This window comes from Orcinus orca, chromosome 3, assembly GCF_937001465.1.
Source record: "Orcinus orca chromosome 3, mOrcOrc1.1, whole genome shotgun sequence".
Classification (NCBI taxonomy): Eukaryota; Metazoa; Chordata; class Mammalia; order Artiodactyla; family Delphinidae; genus Orcinus; species Orcinus orca.
The window spans coordinates 176,659,649-176,671,873 of record NC_064561.1 but is presented as its reverse complement, the minus strand read 5'-3'; the positions used below and the strand labels follow the sequence as shown (position 1 = coordinate 176,671,873).

Genomic DNA, 12,225 nt, shown 5'->3' with positions numbered 1-12,225 from the left:
TCCGCAACGGGAGAGGCTGCGACAGTGAGAGGCCCGCATACCGCAAAAAAATATATATATATATGACAATTATCTCATAACCTCAGATGATATAAATTGACCTACAGCTCTAAAGCTCAATCCGTTATTCTTTAGAAAATGTAAAAAACTAGAGAAGCTCCTGAAGGTTTAAAACACTGGAGGATAAAATTTCCATTATGTTTAACATCATTCCAGCACTGTTACTGTGGATATACAATAGATTTTAGAGGGCACTGATCATACTGGATTTGAATTGTAATTATCACATGTATCAATTGCTATCTTAATAGATTTCTTAACTAAAATACATTACAATTATAATGTTTATTACACCTTTCTTACGAGAAGCTTGCTTTTCAGAATTCTCTCACTAATCCATGAAAAAGGAGGGAGAAATCAGAGATTAATATCCCTATTTCATTTTTTAATAAGAGAAAGTGAGAAATGAAAAGCCATCAATAAGATTCTGTACACTAAAAATCCCATTGAGGACACGGGGAGGGGGAAGGGTAAGCTGGGACAAAGTGAGAGAGTGGCATGGACTTATACATACTACCAAATGTAAAACAGATAGCTAGTGGGAAGCAGCCACATAGCACAGGAAGATCAGCTCGGTGCTTTGTGACCACCTAGAGGGGTGGGATAGGGAGGAAGGGAGGGAGACGCAAGAGGGAGGGGACATGGGGGTATATGTATAAGTATAGCTGATTCACTTTGTTATACAGCAGAAACTAACACACCATTGTAAAGCAATTATACTCCAATTAAGATGTTTAAAAAAAAAAATCCCAAAGAACCTACAAAGGAGCTACAAGGACTAATGACTGGGTCCTGATCAACATATAAAAAACAGTTGTACTTTTAGGTACCAGAAATAAAAAATTGGAAATTGACTTTTTTAAACTACTATTTACAATAGAACCCCAAAACATGAACTACTGAGGTACAAATCCAATAAATATGTTCAAGATCTGTATGCTAAAAACTACCAAATGCTGGCGAAAAAAATTTAAATACTTAAATAAACATGAGATATACTGTGTTCATGGATTGGAAGACTCAATATTGTTAAGATGTCAATTCTCCCAAATTAATTTATAGATTTAATGCAAATTCCTTCAAAATCCCAGTAGACATTTTTGTAGAAATTGGCAAGCTTATTCTAAAATTTTCATGGAGAGGCAAAGGAACTGCAATAAGCCAAAACACTTTTTACAAAGAACAAAGCTGAGATTTACCATGAAGCTGTAATACTTAAGATGGTAAGGAACTGAAGAGAGATAGACACATAGATCAGTAGAACAAAACACACAGTCCAGAAGTAGACTCACATATATTTTGTCAACTGATTTTCAACACAAATGCAATGACAATTCAAAAGAGAAAGAACAGTTTTTTCAACAAATGTTGCTAGAATAATTGGATGGCCACATGCAAAGAAATAAACCTTAATTCATACCTTATTCCACAACATTTTACCCAAAATGGATCATAGACCTTAATGTAAAACCTAAAACTGTAACTATAAACCTAAACTACAAAAGTAAACATAGGAGAAAAACTTTGTGACTTGGCAAAATTTCTTAGATATGATATGAAAGTACAACTCATAAAAGATTGATTAAGTTGGACTTCATCAAAATTAAAAACTTCTGCTTTGCGACATAAAGAACAGCCTTGTGGTTGCCAAGGGCAGTGGAGGGAGGGATGTATTGGGAGTTTGGGGTCAGCAGATGCAAACTAATATTTATTGAATGGACAAACAAGGTCCTGCTGCAGAGCATAGGGAACATATTCAATATCCTGTGATAAACCATAATGGAAAAGAATATGAAAACGAATGTATATATATGTATAACTGAATCACTTTGCTGTACAGCAGAAATTAACACATTGTAAGTCAACTATACTTGAATAAAATAAATTTTTTTAAAAACTTCGGCTTTGCAAAATACACTGCTAAACGAAGGAAAAAGAGAAGCCACAGACTGGGAGAAAATGTTGGCAAAACATATGTCTGATAAAACACATGTCTGATATATGTTTGGATCCTAAATTTATAAAGAACTATCAAAACTTAATAATAAGTAAACAAACAACCCAATTTTAAAAACAGGCGAAAGATCTGAACAGACACCTCATTAAAGAACTGATTTGCTATGGGTAGCAAATAAGATTATGAAAAGATGCTCCCCATTACATCATTAGGAAAATACAAAATGATGCCCTAATAAGAAACCAGAACAAACCTATTGGAACGAGAGGAGAAAACTCAGAAAACCAATTGCTGATGAAGATGCCGAGCAAGCAGAACTCCCCTGCACTGCTGGTGGGAATGCGGATAATACAGCCACAGCCTGGTGATTTCTTACAACATAACGGACACCCAGCAGTTCTATTTCTAGGGATTTACCCAACTTCAACAAACACTCGTGTTCACAAAAAAGTAAAAATGAAAAATAAAATAAAGGGCTTCCCTGGTGGCGCAGTGGTTGAGAGTCCGCCTGCCGATGCAGGGGACACGGGTTCGTGCCCTGGTCCGGGAAGATTCCACAAGCTGCGGAGCGGGTGGGCCCGTGAGCCATGGCCGCTGAGCCTGCGTGTCCGGAGCCTGTGCTCCGCAACGGGAGAGGCCACAGCAGTGAGAGGCCTGCTTACCGCAAAAAAAAATAAAATAAAATAAACACTATTCAAATGTTTGTAGCGACTTTATTCATAATCATCAAGAATTGCAGGAAAAAAATCCAAATTTTTTCTACTGGTGAATGATAAAGTCGGGTATATCCATACAGTGGACCCCTACTCAGCAATAAAGATTAATAAACACGAAACAATCTCAAATGCATTTTGCTAAGTGAAAGCAGCCAGACTCAAAGGTTTACATTCTCTATGATTCCATCCATACAATATTCTGGAAAATAGAGGGAGAGGAGACAGATGAGTGACTGTCAGGGAGTGAGGGTGGGGAGAGGGTCTGACCACAAAAGGCACAAGGGAATTTTGTGGGTAACGGGATTATTCTATATCTCGACTGTGTAGTAGTTAGGCGACGGTACGCGTTTGTCTTTCTGTATGTAAATGATACCTCAATTTTTAAAAGCATATATCTTTCACATTTTACCATTAACACCTTAAAACATTAGGTTAAAACATTCTAAATGGTATTTTTATATGGTATCATTATTGGCCAACACTTGGAAGACATTTCCATTGATATATCCTTAGGCCAGAATACTGGTTTTTCTGAACAAAGGATTGACAACTGAAAGAAAAAGAACCATATCAAACCCACTTTGAAACTTTGAAGCTTTCTCCCTCTGTGGGAGAAAAACTGTAAATAGCAAATCCCTGTCCTTCATCATTTCCCTCCACAGACAAATGGAGCAGTAAGATCCTCGTTCTTGTTTTAATTCCAGCAACAGTTCCTTTGATTCTGGGACAAAATTCATCATAATCAGTCTGGATTATTTTCACATTTGCTAGCAGTTTGCAGGATTTGACCAACAGTCATATGGATAATTTGAAATATTTGTTTGTTCCTATCACGCTAAACATAATCCATTGCATTCTGTAGCAAAGTAATTCTTTATGCCTGAAAAAAAAATCAGAACCTTCTGTTTTAATGGAAACTCTTTTTATATAGGATCAAATCCATGTCTTAAAAAGCATCAAGTAAAAACCTTAACAAATAATCACCAAACTACAGAAGATACAAAACACCAATCTGTGAACCAAAGAGTGAAACAGAATAAAATGTCAATCCATCATGTACTTACCTCAGAGAACTGCTGAGCACTCAAGCTTCTTTTCTTCCCTTTGCCTAACTACTAAGTGGGTGGAAATGTTTTCCTTTCATTTACTGGAAACAAAAGTGATGCTGCATCAGCAGATAGGCTACGAAATAAAATAAAAACAAAAAAAAGACAAGATGATGCCTAGTTAAACGTGAACAGAAAACGACAAGAGGCTTCGTAAGGGTGTGAATTTTTGTGATCAAAAACTGTATTTGTAAAAACTAAAATGTGGAAGGAAAACACCTAACACCTCCTCAAGAACAGAAAGAGGACACAGCACATGCCAGGTCCCAAAATGCAAGAGAGACAGAATGGAAGATAAGATGAAGGTGAGTGTCTGAGAGAGGAGGAGAAAAGTCAGTTGAGCTGAACCGATGGACAGTGGAAAGTGATTTGTAAATTGTAAATACAAGCAGAAACACATGGTGAGTGTGAAACCCACTGTTCTATTTTGGAACCCACCACCCAAAATACTTAGCTTTTGAATTGAGATATTATAAATGAAAAATTGTCAGTAGAGAGAAATGTTATCTCAATTAGTGATTATGCTAAGAAAAACTTCTTCATTAGAAATTGCAAGTTTAGGGACTTCCCTGGCAGTCCAGTAGTTAGACTCCATGCTTCCACTGCCAGGGGCACAGTTTCAATCCTTAGTCAGGGAATTAAGATCCCATGTGCTGAGCAGTATGGCCAGAAAAAAGAAAAAGAAAGAAATTTCAAATTTAGACTCATTTACTCAGGAAGAAACCAGCACTGCGAGAATTTCATAGTCATCCAAAGGGAAAGAAAGTTTTAAAAAACAGAATGGATAGCAAAATGTATTCCAACTACGGCTTTTTTAATCTACAGAGAGACAGCTGGGTCAGTTAACTGCTCTTAATGAATCCATGTTAGAATAAAATATTGTCCAGAAATAAGATTATTACTGGGGAGGTTGGAGAAATCATGTACCACAGGAGAAGTAAGGAGATCTCTTAGCAGTGTGCAAACACTAGTCCTGAAAAGGGGAGGAAGGTCAATTCTGGAAACTACAGACTGACAAGACCTGGACCTCAGGAAAGAGTCAGGCTGAGAAGGTTTATGCACAGCAGCAAAAAGGAAGCAGACTCCTGCTGTATGTGACAACACGGACTAACCCAGATGACACCGTGCTGAGTGAAGTAAGCCTCCACAGAAGGACAAATACTGCATGAGTCCACTTCCACAAGGGATCTAAAATAGTCAAACTCACAGAAGCAGAGAGTGGAATGAGGGTTGCCAAGGGCTTGGTAGAGGGATAAAGAGGAGCTGTGTTCAGTGGGTATAAAGTCTCAGTTATACGGGATGAATAAATTCTAGAAGTCTAGGCCTTCCCTGCTGGCGCAGTGGGTAGGAATCCACCTGCCAATGCAGGGGACATGGGTTTGAGCCCTGGTCCGGGAAGATCCCACATGCCGCGGAGCCACTAAGCCCGTGCGCCACAACTACTGAGCCCGCATGCCACAACTACTGAGTCCACGTGCCAGAACTACTGAAGTCCACGTGCCTAGAGCCCATGCTCCACAGCAAGAGAAGCCACCGCGATGAGAAGCCCGTGCACCACAATGAAGAGTAGCCCCCACTCGCCACAACTAGAGAAAGCCCGTGTGCAGCAGCAAAGACCCAACTCAGCCAAAAATAAATAATTAATTTTAAAATATATATATATATATATATATATATATATAATAGAAGTCTACTGCTCAATACAGTGCCTACAGTGAAGAATTCAATATTGTACACTTCACAATTTGTTAGGAGGGCAGACCTCATGGTAAGTGTTCTTACCACCAAGACAAGAACAACTACAAAACACAAAAGAGTAGGAGGAAACTCTTGGAGGGGATGGATATGTTTATACCTTGACTGTGGTGATGGTTTCACAGGTGTGTGCATATGTCCACTCATCAAACTGTATACATTAAATACATCCAGGATTTTGTTGGGGGGTTTTTTGTGTATCAATTAAACTTCAATAAACCTGTTTTGTTTTGTTTTTTAAGAAAAATGTGAGAAAGTAAATAATAAAAAAAAATGAGTCAAAAAAAATATGTAGGGACTACAGAAGACAGTATGGATGGCTAGGAATGAATCATGGCAGGGTAGCGGGTTTTCTTTTTTAACTAGGAAGCCAACATCACTGGGTGTGGGATAAAGGAAAACAGTGTAGCTGGACTTTAGTAAGACATGTGAACAACTCTCCCCTGACACCCTTCATTCGCCCATTTATTCAACAAATACTATGGACCAACCGCCTAAGACATCCAGGCACTGTCTTCCGAGCTGGGACACAGTGATGAATTCCACGTGGAGGTGACATTCTGGCTACACGCTCATCTACACATCCTTGTAGTCAAGAAAGAGGGACACAAGCTGTAAGAGAGCATCACTGAGTAGAGTATAAGCTCAGTGAACAACAGCCTCCCAGGAGTGCAGCCAGAAGAGCAAACATACAGGTTACAGGTGGGGAGGTCTCAGGGTTCTGCCTCATTCTGTGGCTGCTTCCTTCACACAACGTGGATGAGAAGACTGATGGCATGGTGGTTACAGCTGTGGGCGGCACAGGGGCAACCAGATGACTGGATGATGAAATTAGGATCCAGCAGTCCCCTCAAAACCCCTGGCAGTCGGGCAAGTCAAACACAATAAAATTTCAAAAGGAATATATTTAAGGTTCTTTATTTGCTTCAAAAAACTAAAACCCACTTGGGTCAAAAAAAAAAAAACTCCATGAATGTGGTTTATATAAGATTATTATATGGGACAGATGACGACTTAGAAGCATAACTAAAAATTCCATGTGAGTTGAGAGTGTCATGTGTCGTCTAATTTGAAGATGAGGAAGGCGGTCATCCGTTTTCCTCTGTGCTGGTTGGGCCACATCTGGGGCCATGTCTGGGTCCAGGAGTCACACTTCAGAAAAATCATCATACAAACTCTAGCTTCTGTTAAGAGGAGAGTTACCAGCCTAGGGAGGTTAGTTTATATGAAGAGCTTGGAGAATAGAAGATTCACTGGGGACAGGAGACAGTCCCTCAAATCTTTGAAATTCTAGCCCCTGGAAGAAGAATTAGATTCCTTCAGGGTGATTCCCAGGGGGTAAAATTAGACCAGTGGGTGGGAAGTGCCAGGGAGCCTGGTTTCAGTCACGTTTACAGAAGGCATTTCCAACAGGGGTGCCCAAGGTAAACGGGCTGCCTGAAGGGCTGGAAGTGAACTGCCAGTCCCGGGAAGCATTCACTCAGGGCTCCCTAGACACAAAGGAAACATTTCAGACAGGAGTTACGGTTATTTAGAATCAATAACCTAAAGGTTCCATTCAGCACTGTCCGTGCATGTCACTTGTTAATCTACGCAGGATGTCCTTTTTTAGGCAGTACAAAAAGCAAAAGAGAATGCATTTTGGCTTTTAACTTGCTGTCAAAATTTGGTGTTGGGCGTGACCCATTCCAAACGTTAGTGGCAATCTCCCAGAGAAGGAGGAGGTAAAGGACACCAAGGGCGAAGGTGGGGGGGGGGGGCGGGGGGCTGGACGTGACCTACAGCGGCTGGGAAGGAGGGCGGTGGAGGGGAAGGTCTGGCCCAGGGAAGGGAATCTCTGCTCAGGGCTGCCCGCTTCCCTCCTCACCCACTGAATCCACCACCTCCCTCACCCACCTCCTGTCTTCCAGTCTCTAACTTTGGGGACTGCTGACCTAAATCATACAAATCACGTGTGTCTCTGTTCCATTTGATGATAAAGACACATATCAGGGGAGAAAGAGGGAAAGACCCGAAGATGAAAAGAAAGGACTTCCCTGGTGGTCCAGTGGTTAAAACTCCACATTCCCAAAGCAGGAGGCACAGGTTCGATCCCTGGTCGGGGAACTAAGATCCCGCACGCTGCACGGCAAGGCCAAAAAAAAAAAAAGATGAAAAAGAAATCACAAACAATATGTAACCAGCACGATGAAAAAGAAATCACAAACAACAAGTAACCAACACAAACCACTGAAATTCAGCTCTCCATCTTCACAAAAGCGCAGTTCTGACTGCCGGTGGATGTGCCCTGAAATACCCAGCTCTCCAATTTTCCACTCATTTACCAACGTACATGGTCACAACAGCCCAGCTTTCAGCCCCACAGCATTGCTGAGCAGGTCTCTCTCCGATGTGCTTTATTTTTTATTATTTTTTTAACATCTTTATTGGAGTATAATTGCTTTAAAATGGTGTGTTAGTTTCTGCTTTATAACAAAGTGAACCAGTTATACATATACATATGTTCCCATATCTCTTCCCTCTTGCGTCTCCCTCCCTCCCACCCTCCCTATCCCACCCCTCTAGGTGGTCACAAACCACCTAGCTGATCTCCCTGTGCTACACGGCTTCTTCCCACTAGCTATCTGTTTTACATTTGGTAGTGTATATATGTCCATGCCACTCTCTCACTTTGTCACAGCTTCCCCTTCCCCTTCCCCATATCCTCAAGTCCTTTCTCTAGTAAGTCTGTGTCTTTATTCCCGTCTTACCCCTAGGTACTTCATGACCATTTTTTTTTCTTAGATTCCATATATATGTGTTAGCATATGGTATTTGTTTTTCTCTTTCTGACTTAATTCACTCTGTATGACAGTCTCTAGGTTCATCCACCTCACTACAAATAACTCAGTTTCGTTCCTTTTTATGGCTGAGAAATATTCCATTGTATATATGTGCCACATCTTCTTTATCCATTCATCTGTTGATGGACACTTAGGTTGCTTCCATGTCCTGGCTATTGTAAATAGAGCTACAATGAACATTGTGGTACATGACTCTTTTTGAATTATGGTTTTCTCAGGGTATATGCCCAGTAGTGGGATTGCTGGGTCATATGGTAGTTCTATTTTTAGTTTTTTAAGGAACCTCCATACTGTTCTCCATAGTGGCTGTATCAATTTACATTCCCACCAACAGTGCAAGAGGGTTCCCTCTTCTCCACACCCTCTCCAGCATTTATTGTTTCTAGATTTTTTGATGATGGCCATTCTGACCAGTCTGAGATGATATCTCATTGTAGTTTTGATTTGCATTTCTCTAACGATTAACGATGTTGAGCATTCTTTCATGTGTCTGTTGGCAATCTGTATATCTTCTTTGGAGAAATGCCTATTTAAGTCTTCTGCCCATTTTTGGATTGGGTTGTTTGTTTTTTTAATATTGAGCTGCATGAGCTGCTTGTACATTTTGGAGATTAATCCTTTGTCATATTATTTTTTTTTGGCTGCATTGAGTCTTCATTGCTGCGCACAGGCTTCAGTGGTTGCAGCACGTGGGCTCAGTAGTTGTGGCTCATAGGCTCTAGAGCGCAGGCTCAGTAGTTGTGGCACACAGGCTTAGTTGCTCCATGGCATGTGGGGTCTTCCCGGACCCGGGCTCGAACCCACATCCCCTGCATTGGCAGGCAGATTCTTAACCACTATGCCTCCAGGGAAGTCCCTCAGATGTGCTTTAAAAAGTGGCATCTCATATGTGAATTGGAGCTAACCTTCTATCTGAATTTGTAAAAATTAACTTTTCACTGAAAAGTCATATGTATGGTAAAAATGCAAAAAATAATTTTTAAAATATGTAATGAAAGACATCTTCCTCTTACCTCAAGTCCCAAACGCCACCCACCCTCCTGAGATGCAAAAGCTATTATCAGTTTCTCCTATATTCATAGATGACTTCGGGCAGGATGTGTGTGTGTGTGTGTGTGTGTGTGTGTGTGTGTTAGAAACAGAACACATGTGTGAGCATGTGAATGCCCCGTGATGACATAAACAGATGCAAACATCACTGTTCTGTCCCTTGTTCGTTATACCTGACAACATCCCACGCTGCAACAACACCTATTGTTATAACACCAATTAACTCGCAGACCACTGGTGCAGAGAGTAGAGAAAAACCTGTAAGTCATATTGGTTCATGTGTGATTTTCCTGCAAGGGGAGCTTAGTTTGAATGATGAGAGCAGAATTGGAAGCTTCGGCTGGAAGGGAAGTAGCTCTCAGCCTGGGGCCCTTCTGTTGTACTTTAAGAAATTGTAAAAGGAGGGTCTGCATCGCCCAAGGGCTTGCACACTCCTGGGCTTGCAGCAAGTGGAAGCCCTAGGAGACTCATCGTTGCTGTGCTGTTCCCCCAAGCCAGCATTCCCACGCTATTTGAATAAATTATTATCCCCTGGGGCAGTCTCCAGTGCCACTGAGCTGTCCATCTGGACAGTCCAGGTAATCTCCCCAGGTACCAGTGATTCTTTCTGTTAATGCTCTGATTTCAAGGTTGCACCCATTTTGAATAGCCTCCCATTAACCCAACTTTTCCACAAGGCAGGTGACGTTTAATGTGCATTGTTGAAGAACACGTGTCACAGTACAGGAACCTCTCTCCGGAAATCACACGTGCATTGGTACGCGTCACTCTGCTGTAGTTTTTTTCACAGCTGCTCCAGACACACAGACCAGAAGGTACTAACTAGTCTCCAAACGATGCACATTTAGGCTAGGTCCAATTATTTACTTACGAAACTGATGCCATAATTAACTTGGTCAGATGTTCTTATGGACTGATTTGTGTCCTCCCAAAATTCATGTGTTGAAGCCCTAACTTCCAGGACCTCAAAGACAGGGCCTTTAAAGAGGTGATTAAGTTAACATGAGGCTACTAGGGTGGGGCCCTAATCTGGCAGGACTGGTGCCCTTACAGGAAGAGAAAGACACACCAGGGATGCACGTGCGCAGAGGAAAGGCCACGTGAGGACGCAGTGAGAAGGCAGCCATCTGCAAGCCAAGGAGACCAACCCTACTGGCACCTTGATCTTAGATGTCCAGCCTCCAGACTGTGACACATAAACTTCTGTTGTTGAAACCACCCATTTTGTGACATTTTGTCACGGCAACCTGAGCAAACTAATACAGATGGGTACTTTTCACCAGTCGTTTATTTCCCAGCATAGGTGGTCTGTCTGCACTAACCCATCTGTAGGTGGGGTAGACCTATCAGGCAGGTAGATGGGAATTCAGTTCTGCTTAGAAGGTATTATTACTCGAGGACCACCCTGTGCCCGCTACCGTGTGATAGAACCCAGGCTTCAGAGTTTCTCAAGTGTTGCTGACTGGGTAGACGGGATTGATTCCCGAGCAACAGAATGTCCCCTGCGTCCTGCCCAGGCAGTGAAATTGGGGAAATCGCAGTTTTAATATCAGAGGGTCTGGGTTTGAATACCAGCTCCACTACTTGCCTAGTAGTGCCTGGGCCTTAGCAAACGAATCTCTCTAAATGCCTCCATTTACCCCACTAAGAAATACCATGTCTACACTGCAGAGCTAACATAAGAATTAAAAATAAAGTATGTAAAAGGCTGATCACATGGTAGACAGTCATTACACGAGCACTATCATAGTTTCTGGACTACGAATTTCCATTCATAATTAACATTTTCAAGTCAAGAGAAACTTCCGGCAACCACAGTTTGCCTTTCCGAGCTGTCACGGATGTACCAGTTGAGTAGTATAGACTGGGGTAAGGGCAGGTGGAAGCAAGGAATCTGACACTTCTCCATTACAAATTCATCTCTTTTGGTCTTACTCAAATTCATATTAACATACTCCTTAACGAAATGCAAATGCCTTTGAAAATGTGGCTTAATAGCAGAGATGTGAAAAAGGGGCTACGAGATGGGAGGAGGGATAAATTAGGAGTTTGGGATTAACAGATACACACTACTGTATATAAAATAAACAAGAAGGACCTACTGTATAGCACATGGAACTATACTCAATATTTTGTAATAACCTATAAAGGAAAAGAATCTGAAAAATACATGTATGTAGAACTGAATCACTTTGCTGTACACCTGAAACTAAAACAACATTGTAAATCAACTATACTTCAATAAAAAATTTTTTAAATGTTAAAGTGTGAAAAAATGTGCAAAACCCAAAAAGGTAAAGGGGTAAAGGGTAAGAGCCTGGGACAAGGTCAGTGCAGGGGGAGGTAAAGGGAAGATCACTGGAACAGCAACAGCTTCGTGAACTTGCCTTAGGATTTTGCTGACTACCAGCTATGCGGTACGGGCATTCGCCTAATGTCTTGTGACACGCCGCCCCTTCTTCAGCTGTCACGTTCCCCACGGACAATACCGCAAAGCTATATTTATAGCCAACCGTACAAGACCTCGCCAAACGAATGTATCCACGGAGTTTGGGATATAGATGGAGTTTTGTGAAATTATTCTGACACAGCTGCCCAATTGCTCATCCTACAATATTACAGAGAAGAAAACTCACTTGATTCCTCCCTCGAATCCTTGAATTAAACCTAGTGATCGATGAGCTACTGTTTTATCCATCCTTCCGGGTAACGTTCACACCATAATATTAAATGAGAAA

The 12,225-nt window shown here is 41.3% G+C and overlaps 1 long non-coding RNA gene across 2 annotated transcripts in view; it reads right to left on the bottom strand.

Moving 5' to 3' along the window:
- The window catches only part of LOC117203061 (uncharacterized), a 55,603-nt gene extending 47,579 nt beyond the window's left edge, over nt 1–8,024 (bottom strand). The window contains exons 1-4 of one of the 2 annotated variants that reach the window (XR_007476581.1): nt 6,086–8,024; nt 5,695–5,814; nt 3,798–3,915; nt 1,336–3,613 (exon numbers count right to left, since the gene is read on the bottom strand). This is a non-coding gene — a long non-coding RNA (uncharacterized LOC117203061). Of the gene's footprint in view, nt 1–1,335; nt 3,614–3,797; nt 3,916–5,694; nt 5,815–6,085 lie in introns of those variants that run through there. The other variant, XR_007476580.1, reaches the window with a different exon arrangement.
- Nucleotides 8,025–12,225: the final 4,201 nt, after the last annotated feature.